The sequence below is a fragment of the Heliangelus exortis genome, chromosome W (genome assembly GCF_036169615.1).
Source record: "Heliangelus exortis chromosome W, bHelExo1.hap1, whole genome shotgun sequence".
NCBI classification, from domain to species: Eukaryota; Metazoa; Chordata; class Aves; order Apodiformes; family Trochilidae; genus Heliangelus; species Heliangelus exortis.
Genome location: NC_092453.1, coordinates 14,339,149 through 14,351,957, shown reverse-complemented (window position 1 = coordinate 14,351,957; position 12,809 = coordinate 14,339,149). Strand labels below are relative to the sequence as shown.

General features: G+C 58.0%; 3 long non-coding RNA genes across 3 annotated transcripts; all 3 read right to left on the bottom strand.

The window, feature by feature from the left end:
- Positions 1–2,026: 2,026 nt before the first annotated feature.
- On the bottom strand, positions 2,027–3,967 carry LOC139789218 (uncharacterized). Its single transcript, XR_011723077.1, has 4 exons — positions 3,807–3,967; positions 3,216–3,312; positions 2,820–2,885; positions 2,027–2,486 (listed from the first exon to the last, which is right to left on the bottom strand). It is a non-coding gene; the product is annotated as an uncharacterized lncRNA (long non-coding RNA).
- A 1,974-nt stretch (positions 3,968–5,941) lies between these two features.
- LOC139789219 (uncharacterized) lies at positions 5,942–7,887 on the bottom strand. The gene is made up of 4 exons (XR_011723078.1): positions 7,727–7,887; positions 7,136–7,232; positions 6,740–6,805; positions 5,942–6,406 (listed from the first exon to the last, which is right to left on the bottom strand). It is a non-coding gene; the product is annotated as an uncharacterized lncRNA (long non-coding RNA).
- A 1,971-nt stretch (positions 7,888–9,858) lies between these two features.
- Positions 9,859–11,843, bottom strand: LOC139789221 (uncharacterized). Its single transcript, XR_011723080.1, has 4 exons — positions 11,683–11,843; positions 11,092–11,188; positions 10,696–10,761; positions 9,859–10,364 (listed from the first exon to the last, which is right to left on the bottom strand). It is a non-coding gene; the product is annotated as an uncharacterized lncRNA (long non-coding RNA).
- Positions 11,844–12,809: the final 966 nt, after the last annotated feature.

Below are 12,809 nucleotides of genomic sequence, written 5' to 3'. Positions count from 1 at the left end.
ACTGCTGAAGAATTATCCTGATGAGAAGTGATTGATGGTGAATGGAGACTCCCAGGTAGAGGACAGACCCCATCATAAAGGGGAGGCCTCATCATCCTGGGAGATAATTGGACGGACAGTCACAAGAATGTCGTGCAAGCAACCTCAAGGCCACACTATGAGCTCCAGCTGCAATAACCCAACTCTGGGACAGACCTGAACCTCCCAGCTCCAATACATAGCAAAGCCCTCCCTAAAATCTTCATTTCTTACCAGACAGCTCCTCTCAACGCTCATGCTATGGGATGAGCTATCATGTCCACACAAAACATGTCCAGGCCTTAATCTCTAATCAGGTGCAAGTTATAAAAAAATTCTTTAGGTAAAATTGGCAGCTCCAGTGTAAAGCAGAGGGACAGAAGGCTGAGGAGTGCTGAGTGCTGCTACCCTGTGGCTGAAAAGCGGCACTGCAGCTGGCACTGCTGGCACAGACTGGCATTCTGGGTTTTGCACACAAAATCCATACGCCCCCAGCCCCATTTAAAGCCCATTTTACAAACTTTTTTTGCAGCCCTTTCTGTCAGTGCTGGTCCTTTCAATTACGTACAGCGGAAACTTAATACAAAAAGTGTAGTAGACTTTTTAATTAATTTAAAAAAAGACCAGAGAAAAATTAAAACATTTTACATAGTACAAGTTTTATTTTAACATCTGTATTGACACTGATTTAGCAAAAAGGGGTTTTATTTAACAAAAGCACTCTGCAGAAGCCCACTCATCCGCTCTTCACACCTTTTGCACCACACCACCCAGGCAAATCGAGCTGCAGCCTCTGCCCTGCACCGACAGCTACCTGCCAAGCAAACCATCCGTGTGCTCAGCCTCCAACACCACAACGCTTCCCTGTTCTCCCCTAACGCAAGCTCACACACAAAGCCTTCACGGAGCCACCTGCTCCTCCTGCACAAGGGCTGCAGCAAACATCTACCTCAAGGCTCCTGCAACAACGGCCTCGGCCACCAACACTTCCTCTGTCTCCACAGGAGACTCTCCTAAGCTGCCTGCTGACAAACTCGCCCTGTCCTCGCCAAAGACACACACCACCACAACACAACAAGAACTACAACTACAACTACAACTACAACAACAACAACAACAACTCCTGCCAGGACAGATTTGCGTGTGCGGTGAGTGGACCCCAGGTGTGAGCTAATGCAGAGCTGGGCTTGAAAATGGCAGAGTGCACAGCCCGGGGGCTTTATCTCATATTTTATTACATCATCACTGCCCTCCCAGGAACCCGTGGATGAATCCTCTTCTTCAGCCTCCGCTGGCAGGTCCCCCGACGTCCTCATCTTCTCCTCCCCGCCGTCTTCTGCTCCCAGGCTTTCTCCTTCGTCAGCTGTCCAGAGAGACACACGCACAGAGCTGAGCTTTGCACCAGCCCTCTAGTGCCAGCCCGTGGCAGAGTCCCAAGGCTGAAACCTCCCAACGGCCCCACCTTGCCTCCTTCTTCCCTGCACTCCCCCCCTCTGTACCCCAGCTCTGGGCCTCTGCTCTCCCCCTGGGCCCTGGCACTTGCCACAAGACCCCACACCAACAAGCAGCCCCCCTTCCCCCTTCCCTCCTCCCCTCCCCTCCCCTCCCCAGAGCCCAAACCTTACACCAGGCTCTTGCCCAGGCCAGACCCTTTTGTCTCTGCCCTCGGCTGCTTCCTTCTGGGGGGCCCGGGACACAAGGACACCCCTCTGAGCCATCTCTGCAACCCCCTGCTCCCACACCCCACCCCCCCGCCGTCCCCCAAAAAGCCCAAAAGCCCAGGCAGGAGCCCCTGCTCCTCCCCACTTACCAGCCCCTGCTGCTGGACACCCCGTAAGGGCCAGGGAACGTGTCTTGTGATTGCCAGATTGATCCCTAGCAAAGAGTGCCCTCCTAAAAGCCCGCCCCTTATCCGCTCTTCACACCTTTTGCACCACACCACCCAGGCAAATCGAGCTGCAGCCTCTGCCCTGCACCGACAGCTACCTGCCAAGCAAACCATCCGTGTGCTCAGCCTCCAACACCACAACGCTTCCCTGTTCTCCCCTAACGCAAGCTCACACACAAAGCCTTCACGGAGCCACCTGCTCCTCCTGCACAAGGGCTGCAGCAAACATCTACCTCAAGGCTCCTGCAACAACGGCCTCGGCCACCAACACTTCCTCTCTCTCCACAGGAGACTCTCCTAAGCTGCCTGCTGACAAACTCGCCCTGTCCTCGCCAAAGACACACACTACCACAACAACAACAACAACTACAACTACAACAACAACAACAACTACAACTACAACAACAACAACAACTCCTGCCAAGACAGATTTGCGTGTGCGGTGGGCGGACCCCAGGTGTGAGCTAATGCAGAGCTGGGCTTGAAAATGGCAGAGTGCACAGCCCGGGGGCTTTATCTAATGTTTTACGGCATCATCTGTCTCTTCCCTGGCACCAGTGGATGGATCCGCAGAGGATGTCTGGAGGAGAGGGAGAGAGAGAGCTTTAGGTAGGATTAACCAGCTCAACACCCCTGTCCCAAGCAGCGAGACCCCAAGCCTGCAGATCCCCCACCCTCACCCCCACCCCCCCCCCGGAGGCCCCACATGATTGACACTTCTTTCTCACCCCTGCCCGAGCCTGGGCACAGAGGGGGAAAATACAGCAAGTATTTGTCAAAGGGGCACCCAGAGCTTTCTCGTGTTTTCTTTCAGGCAGACGCCAGGGCAAGGAGATGGCCCACCGTTTGCCAACCTCTTCCAAAAGCAAAGGCTTCTTTCTCCCTCCTCAGCTCAGAGGCTTTTGCAACTCACCAGAACCTCCCTCAGCGGTCAACAGGAGCCTGGGAGCACGGGTGCAGGACGCCTGGTGTCCTGAGCCTAGGGGAGAAACAAAAGAAGAAGAGGAGCGTGAGACCACTGAGCACAGAGTGGAAAGGAGCCCTGCCCCCAGCTCACTACCAGGCGCTGATGAAGCCTCGGCTGGGTCTGGGTCCCTGGGCAAAATTTCCAGGAGAAAGCCAGGCCAGCTGCAAAACCACCTGCATCTTTCTTCAGCCCTCTTGAACTGGAGGGAGGGTTCACCGCCATCCTCTTCTTCTTCTTTTTCCCTTTTGACTTCTTCAAGCTCTTACTGCCTCCCTCTTCCCTCCCAGGTGCGTGGCCACCCTCTCTTCTTTCCTTGTCACTCTTGAGCCAGGGGTCCCTCACCATTCTTCTCCTTCTTCAGCCTCCGCTGGCAGGTCCCCCGACGTCCTCATCTTCTCCTCCCCGCCGTCTTCTGCTCCCAGGCTTTCTCCTTCGTCAGCTGTCCAGAGAGACACACGCACAGAGCTGAGCTTTGCACCAGCCCTCTAGTGCCAGCCCGTGGCAGAGTCCCAAGGCTGAAACCTCCCAACGGCCCCACCTTGCCTCCTTCTTCCCTGCACTCCCCCCCTCTGTACCCCAACTCTGCCCCTTCCCAGCAGCTGAGCCCCCTTGCCGGGCCTCTGCTCTCCCCCTGGGCCCTGGCACTTGCCACAAGACCCCACACCAACAAGCAGCCCCCTTCCCCCTTCCCTCCTCCTCTCCCTCCCCCTTCTCCCCTCCCCTCCCCTCCCCAGAGCCCAAACCTTACACCAGGCTCTTGCCCAGGCCGGACCCTTTTGTCTCTGCCCTCGGCTGCTTCCTTCTGGGGGGCCCGGGACACAAGGACACCCCTCTGAGCCATCTCTGCAACCCCCTGCTCCCACACCCCACCCCCCCGCCGTCCCCCAAAAAGCCCAAAAGCCCAGGCAGGAGCCCCTGCTCCTCCCCACTTACCAGCCCCTGCTGCTGGACACCCCGTAAGGGCCAGGGAACGTGTCTTGTGATTGCCAGATTGATCCCTAGCAAAGAGTGCCCTCCTAAAAGCCCGCCCCTTATCCGCTCTTCACACCTTTTGCACCACACCACCCAGGCAAATCGAGCTGCAGCCTCTGCCCTGCACCGACAGCTGCCTGCCAAGAAACCATCCGTGTGCTCAGCCTCCAACACCACAACGCTTCCCTGTTCTCCCCTAACGCAAGCTCACACACAAAGCCTTCACGGAGCCACCTGCTCCTCCTGCACAAGGGCTGCAGCAAACATCTACCTCAAGGCTCCTGCAACAACGGCCTCGGCCACCAACACTTCCTCTCTCTCCACAGGAGACTCTCCTAAGCTGCCTGCTGACAAACTCGCCCTGTCCTCGCCAAAGACACACACTACCACAACAACAACAACAACTACAACTACAACAACAACAACAACTACAACTACAACAACAACAACAACAACTCCTGCCAAGACAGATTTGCGTGTGCGGTGGGCGGACCCCAGGTGTGAGCTAATGCAGAGCTGGGCTTGAAAATGGCAGAGTGCACAGCCCGGGGGCTTTATCTAATGTTTTACGGCATCATCTGTCTCTTCCCTGGCACCAGTGGATGGATCCGCAGAGGATGTCTGGAGGAGAGGGAGAGAGAGAGCTTTAGGTAGGATTAACCAGCTCAACACCCCTGTCCCAAGCAGCGAGACCCCAAGCCGGCAGATCTCCCCCCCCATCCCCCCCCCCCCCCCGGAGGCCCCACATGATTGACACTTCTTTCTCACCCCTGCCCGAGCCTGGGCACAGAGGGGGAAAATACAGCAAGTATTTGTCAAAGGGGCACCCAGAGCTTTCTCGTGTTTTCTTTCAGGCAGACGCCAGGGCAAGGAGATGGCCCACCGTTTGCCAACCTCTTCCAAAAGCAAAGGCTTCTTTCTCCCTCCTCAGCTCAGAGGCTTTTGCAACTCACCAGAACCTCCCTCAGCGGTCAACAGGAGCCTGGGAGCACGGGTGCAGGACGCCTGGTGTCCTGAGCCTAGGGGAGAAACAAAAGAAGAAGAGGAGCGTGAGACCACTGAGCACAGAGTGGAAAGGAGCCCTGCCCCCAGCTCACTACCAGGCGCTGATGAAGCCTCGGCTGGGTCTGGGTCCCTGGGCAAAATTTCCAGGGGAAAGCCAGGCCAGCTGCAAAACCACCTGCATCTTTCTTCAGCCCTCTTGAACTGGAGGGAGGGTTCACCGCCATCCTCTTCTTCTTCTTTTTCCCTTTTGACTTCTTCAAGCTCTTACTGCCTCCCTCTTCCCTCCCAGGTGCGTGGCCACCCTCTCTTCTTTCCTTGTCACTCTTGAGCCAGGGGTCCCTCACCATTCTTCTCCTTCTTCAGCCTCCGCTGGCAGGTCCCCCGACGTCCTCATCTTCTCCTCCCCGCCGTCTTCTGCTCCCAGGCTTTCTCCTTCGTCAGCTGTCCAGAGAGACACACGCACAGAGCTGAGCTTTGCACCAGCCCTCTAGTGCCAGCCCGTGGCAGAGTCCCAAGGCTGAAACCTCCCAACGGCCCCACCTTGCCTCCTTCTTCCCTGCACTCCCCCCCTCTGTACCCCAGCTCTGGGCCTCTGCTCTCCCCCTGGGCCCTGGCACTTGCCACAAGACCCCACACCAACAAGCAGCCCCCCTTCCCCCTTCCCTCCTCCCCTCCCCTCCCCTCCCCTCCCCTCCCCAGAGCCCAAACCTTACACCAGGCTCTTGCCCAGGCCGGACCCTTTTGTCTCTGCCCTCGGCTGCTTCCTTCTGGGGGGCCCGGGACACAAGGACACCCCTCTGAGCCATCTCTGCAACCCCCTGCTCCCACACCCCACCCCCCCGCCGTCCCCCAAAAAGCCCAAAAGCCCAGGCAGGAGCCCCTGCTCCTCCCCACTTACCAGCCCCTGCTGCTGGACACCCCGTAAGGGCCAGGGAACGTGTCTTGTGATTGCCAGATTGATCCCTAGCAAAGAGTGCCCTCCTAAAAGCCCGCCCCTTATCCGCTCTTCACACCTTTTGCACCACACCACCCAGGCAAATCGAGCTGCAGCCTCTGCCCTGCACCGACAGCTACCTGCCAAGCAAACCATCCGTGTGCTCAGCCTCCAACACCACAACGCTTCCCTGTTCTCCCCTAACGCAAGCTCACACACAAAGCCTTCACGGAGCCACCTGCTCCTCCTGCACAAGGGCTGCAGCAAACATCTACCTCAAGGCTCCTGCAACAACGGCCTCGGCCACCAACACTTCCTCTCTCTCCACAGGAGACTCTCCTAAGCTGCCTGCTGACAAACTCGCCCTGTCCTCGCCAAAGACACACACTACCACAACAACAACAACAACTACAACTACAACAACAACAACAACTACAACTACAACAACAACAACAACTCCTGCCAAGACAGATTTGCGTGTGCGGTGGGCGGACCCCAGGTGTGAGCTAATGCAGAGCTGGGCTTGAAAATGGCAGAGTGCACAGCCCGGGGGCTTTATCTAATGTTTTACGGCATCATCTGTCTCTTCCCTGGCACCAGTGGATGGATCCGCAGAGGATGTCTGGAGGAGAGGGAGAGAGAGAGCTTTAGGTAGGATTAACCAGCTCAACACCCCTGTCCCAAGCAGCGAGACCCCAAGCCTGCAGATCCCCCACCCTCACCCCCACCCCCCCCCCGGAGGCCCCACATGATTGACACTTCTTTCTCACCCCTGCCCGAGCCTGGGCACAGAGGGGGAAAATACAGCAAGTATTTGTCAAAGGGGCACCCAGAGCTTTCTCGTGTTTTCTTTCAGGCAGACGCCAGGGCAAGGAGATGGCCCACCGTTTGCCAACCTCTTCCAAAAGCAAAGGCTTCTTTCTCCCTCCTCAGCTCAGAGGCTTTTGCAACTCACCAGAACCTCCCTCAGCGGTCAACAGGAGCCTGGGAGCACGGGTGCAGGACGCCTGGTGTCCTGAGCCTAGGGGAGAAACAAAAGAAGAAGAGGAGCGTGAGACCACTGAGCACAGAGTGGAAAGGAGCCCTGCCCCCAGCTCACTACCAGGCGCTGATGAAGCCTCGGCTGGGTCTGGGTCCCTGGGCAAAATTTCCAGGAGAAAGCCAGGCCAGCTGCAAAACCACCTGCATCTTTCTTCAGCCCTCTTGAACTGGAGGGAGGGTTCACCGCCATCCTCTTCTTCTTCTTTTTCCCTTTTGACTTCTTCAAGCTCTTACTGCCTCCCTCTTCCCTCCCAGGTGCGTGGCCACCCTCTCTTCTTTCCTTGTCACTCTTGAGCCAGGGGTCCCTCACCATTCTTCTCCTTCTTCAGCCTCCGCTGGCAGGTCCCCCGACGTCCTCATCTTCTCCTCCCCGCCGTCTTCTGCTCCCAGGCTTTCTCCTTCGTCAGCTGTCCAGAGAGACACACGCACAGAGCTGAGCTTTGCACCAGCCCTCTAGTGCCAGCCCGTGGCAGAGTCCCAAGGCTGAAACCTCCCAACGGCCCCACCTTGCCTCCTTCTTCCCTGCACTCCCCCCCTCTGTACCCCAACTCTGCCCCTTCCCAGCAGCTGAGCCCCCTTGCCGGGCCTCTGCTCTCCCCCTGGGCCCTGGCACTTGCCACAAGACCCCACACCAACAAGCAGCCCCCTTCCCCCTTCCCTCCTCCTCTCCCTCCCCCTTCTCCCCTCCCCTCCCCTCCCCAGAGCCCAAACCTTACACCAGGCTCTTGCCCAGGCCGGACCCTTTTGTCTCTGCCCTCGGCTGCTTCCTTCTGGGGGGCCCGGGACACAAGGACACCCCTCTGAGCCATCTCTGCAACCCCCTGCTCCCACACCCCACCCCCCCGCCGTCCCCCAAAAAGCCCAAAAGCCCAGGCAGGAGCCCCTGCTCCTCCCCACTTACCAGCCCCTGCTGCTGGACACCCCGTAAGGGCCAGGGAACGTGTCTTGTGATTGCCAGATTGATCCCTAGCAAAGAGTGCCCTCCTAAAAGCCCGCCCCTTATCCGCTCTTCACACCTTTTGCACCACACCACCCAGGCAAATCGAGCTGCAGCCTCTGCCCTGCACCGACAGCTGCCTGCCAAGAAACCATCCGTGTGCTCAGCCTCCAACACCACAACGCTTCCCTGTTCTCCCCTAACGCAAGCTCACACACAAAGCCTTCACGGAGCCACCTGCTCCTCCTGCACAAGGGCTGCAGCAAACATCTACCTCAAGGCTCCTGCAACAACGGCCTCGGCCACCAACACTTCCTCTCTCTCCACAGGAGACTCTCCTAAGCTGCCTGCTGACAAACTCGCCCTGTCCTCGCCAAAGACACACACTACCACAACAACAACAACAACTACAACTACAACAACAACAACAACTACAACTACAACAACAACAACAACAACTCCTGCCAAGACAGATTTGCGTGTGCGGTGGGCGGACCCCAGGTGTGAGCTAATGCAGAGCTGGGCTTGAAAATGGCAGAGTGCACAGCCCGGGGGCTTTATCTAATGTTTTACGGCATCATCTGTCTCTTCCCTGGCACCAGTGGATGGATCCGCAGAGGATGTCTGGAGGAGAGGGAGAGAGAGAGCTTTAGGTAGGATTAACCAGCTCAACACCCCTGTCCCAAGCAGCGAGACCCCAAGCCGGCAGATCTCCCCCCCCATCCCCCCCCCCCCCCGGAGGCCCCACATGATTGACACTTCTTTCTCACCCCTGCCCGAGCCTGGGCACAGAGGGGGAAAATACAGCAAGTATTTGTCAAAGGGGCACCCAGAGCTTTCTCGTGTTTTCTTTCAGGCAGACGCCAGGGCAAGGAGATGGCCCACCGTTTGCCAACCTCTTCCAAAAGCAAAGGCTTCTTTCTCCCTCCTCAGCTCAGAGGCTTTTGCAACTCACCAGAACCTCCCTCAGCGGTCAACAGGAGCCTGGGAGCACGGGTGCAGGACGCCTGGTGTCCTGAGCCTAGGGGAGAAACAAAAGAAGAAGAGGAGCGTGAGACCACTGAGCACAGAGTGGAAAGGAGCCCTGCCCCCAGCTCACTACCAGGCGCTGATGAAGCCTCGGCTGGGTCTGGGTCCCTGGGCAAAATTTCCAGGGGAAAGCCAGGCCAGCTGCAAAACCACCTGCATCTTTCTTCAGCCCTCTTGAACTGGAGGGAGGGTTCACCGCCATCCTCTTCTTCTTCTTTTTCCCTTTTGACTTCTTCAAGCTCTTACTGCCTCCCTCTTCCCTCCCAGGTGCGTGGCCACCCTCTCTTCTTTCCTTGTCACTCTTGAGCCAGGGGTCCCTCACCATTCTTCTCCTTCTTCAGCCTCCGCTGGCAGGTCCCCCGACGTCCTCATCTTCTCCTCCCCGCCGTCTTCTGCTCCCAGGCTTTCTCCTTCGTCAGCTGTCCAGAGAGACACACGCACAGAGCTGAGCTTTGCACCAGCCCTCTAGTGCCAGCCCGTGGCAGAGTCCCAAGGCTGAAACCTCCCAACGGCCCCACCTTGCCTCCTTCTTCCCTGCACTCCCCCCCTCTGTACCCCAACTCTGCCCCTTCCCAGCAGCTGAGCCCCCTTGCCGGGCCTCTGCTCTCCCCCTGGGCCCTGGCACTTGCCACAAGACCCCACACCAACAAGCAGCCCCCTTCCCCCTTCCCTCCTCCTCTCCCTCCCCCTTCTCCCCTCCCCTCCCCTCCCCAGAGCCCAAACCTTACACCAGGCTCTTGCCCAGGCCGGACCCTTTTGTCTCTGCCCTCGGCTGCTTCCTTCTGGGGGGCCCGGGACACAAGGACACCCCTCTGAGCCATCTCTGCAACCCCCTGCTCCCACACCCCACCCCCCCGCCGTCCCCCAAAAAGCCCAAAAGCCCAGGCAGGAGCCCCTGCTCCTCCCCACTTACCAGCCCCTGCTGCTGGACACCCCGTAAGGGCCAGGGAACGTGTCTTGTGATTGCCAGATTGATCCCTAGCAAAGAGTGCCCTCCTAAAAGCCCGCCCCTTATCCGCTCTTCACACCTTTTGCACCACACCACCCAGGCAAATCGAGCTGCAGCCTCTGCCCTGCACCGACAGCTGCCTGCCAAGAAACCATCCGTGTGCTCAGCCTCCAACACCACAACGCTTCCCTGTTCTCCCCTAACGCAAGCTCACACACAAAGCCTTCACGGAGCCACCTGCTCCTCCTGCACAAGGGCTGCAGCAAACATCTACCTCAAGGCTCCTGCAACAACGGCCTCGGCCACCAACACTTCCTCTCTCTCCACAGGAGACTCTCCTAAGCTGCCTGCTGACAAACTCGCCCTGTCCTCGCCAAAGACACACACTACCACAACAACAACAACAACTACAACTACAACAACAACAACAACTACAACTACAACAACAACAACAACAACTCCTGCCAAGACAGATTTGCGTGTGCGGTGGGCGGACCCCAGGTGTGAGCTAATGCAGAGCTGGGCTTGAAAATGGCAGAGTGCACAGCCCGGGGGCTTTATCTAATGTTTTACGGCATCATCTGTCTCTTCCCTGGCACCAGTGGATGGATCCGCAGAGGATGTCTGGAGGAGAGGGAGAGAGAGAGCTTTAGGTAGGATTAACCAGCTCAACACCCCTGTCCCAAGCAGCGAGACCCCAAGCCGGCAGATCTCCCCCCCCATCCCCCCCCCCCCCCGGAGGCCCCACATGATTGACACTTCTTTCTCACCCCTGCCCGAGCCTGGGCACAGAGGGGGAAAATACAGCAAGTATTTGTCAAAGGGGCACCCAGAGCTTTCTCGTGTTTTCTTTCAGGCAGACGCCAGGGCAAGGAGATGGCCCACCGTTTGCCAACCTCTTCCAAAAGCAAAGGCTTCTTTCTCCCTCCTCAGCTCAGAGGCTTTTGCAACTCACCAGAACCTCCCTCAGCGGTCAACAGGAGCCTGGGAGCACGGGTGCAGGACGCCTGGTGTCCTGAGCCTAGGGGAGAAACAAAAGAAGAAGAGGAGCGTGAGACCACTGAGCACAGAGTGGAAAGGAGCCCTGCCCCCAGCTCACTACCAGGCGCTGATGAAGCCTCGGCTGGGTCTGGGTCCCTGGGCAAAATTTCCAGGGGAAAGCCAGGCCAGCTGCAAAACCACCTGCATCTTTCTTCAGCCCTCTTGAACTGGAGGGAGGGTTCACCGCCATCCTCTTCTTCTTCTTTTTCCCTTTTGACTTCTTCAAGCTCTTACTGCCTCCCTCTTCCCTCCCAGGTGCGTGGCCACCCTCTCTTCTTTCCTTGTCACTCTTGAGCCAGGGGTCCCTCACCATTCTTCTCCTTCTTCAGCCTCCGCTGGCAGGTCCCCCGACGTCCTCATCTTCTCCTCCCCGCCGTCTTCTGCTCCCAGGCTTTCTCCTTCGTCAGCTGTCCAGAGAGACACACGCACAGAGCTGAGCTTTGCACCAGCCCTCTAGTGCCAGCCCGTGGCAGAGTCCCAAGGCTGAAACCTCCCAACGGCCCCACCTTGCCTCCTTCTTCCCTGCACTCCCCCCCTCTGTACCCCAACTCTGCCCCTTCCCAGCAGCTGAGCCCCCTTGCCGGGCCTCTGCTCTCCCCCTGGGCCCTGGCACTTGCCACAAGACCCCACACCAACAAGCAGCCCCCTTCCCCCTTCCCTCCTCCTCTCCCTCCCCCTTCTCCCCTCCCCTCCCCTCCCCAGAGCCCAAACCTTACACCAGGCTCTTGCCCAGGCCGGACCCTTTTGTCTCTGCCCTCGGCTGCTTCCTTCTGGGGGGCCCGGGACACAAGGACACCCCTCTGAGCCATCTCTGCAACCCCCTGCTCCCACACCCCACCCCCCCGCCGTCCCCCAAAAAGCCCAAAAGCCCAGGCAGGAGCCCCTGCTCCTCCCCACTTACCAGCCCCTGCTGCTGGACACCCCGTAAGGGCCAGGGAACGTGTCTTGTGATTGCCAGATTGATCCCTAGCAAAGAGTGCCCTCCTAAAAGCCCGCCCCTTATCCGCTCTTCACACCTTTTGCACCACACCACCCAGGCAAATCGAGCTGCAGCCTCTGCCCTGCACCGACAGCTGCCTGCCAAGAAACCATCCGTGTGCTCAGCCTCCAACACCACAACGCTTCCCTGTTCTCCCCTAACGCAAGCTCACACACAAAGCCTTCACGGAGCCACCTGCTCCTCCTGCACAAGGGCTGCAGCAAACATCTACCTCAAGGCTCCTGCAACAACGGCCTCGGCCACCAACACTTCCTCTCTCTCCACAGGAGACTCTCCTAAGCTGCCTGCTGACAAACTCGCCCTGTCCTCGCCAAAGACACACACTACCACAACAACAACAACAACTACAACTACAACAACAACAACAACTACAACTACAACAACAACAACAACTCCTGCCAAGACAGATTTGCGTGTGCGGTGGGCGGACCCCAGGTGTGAGCTAATGCAGAGCTGGGCTTGAAAATGGCAGAGTGCACAGCCCGGGGGCTTTATCTAATGTTTTACGGCATCATCTGTCTCTTCCCTGGCACCAGTGGATGGATCCGCAGAGGATGTCTGGAGGAGAGGGAGAGAGAGAGCTTTAGGTAGGATTAACCAGCTCAACACCCCTGTCCCAAGCAGCGAGACCCCAAGCCTGCAGATCTCCCCCCCCATCCCCCCCCCCCCCCGGAGGCCCCACATGATTGACACTTCTTTCTCACCCCTGCCCGAGCCTGGGCACAGAGGGGGAAAATACAGCAAGTATTTGTCAAAGGGGCACCCAGAGCTTTCTCGTGTTTTCTTTCAGGCAGACGCCAGGGCAAGGAGATGGCCCACCGTTTGCCAACCTCTTCCAAAAGCAAAGGCTTCTTTCTCCCTCCTCAGCTCAGAGGCTTTTGCAACTCACCAGAACCTCCCTCAGCGGTCAACAGGAGCCTGGGAGCACGGGTGCAGGACGCCTGGTGTCCTGAGCCTAGGGGAGAAACAAAAGAAGAAGAGGAGCGTGAGACCACTGAGCACAGAGTGGAAAGGAGCCCTGCCCCCAG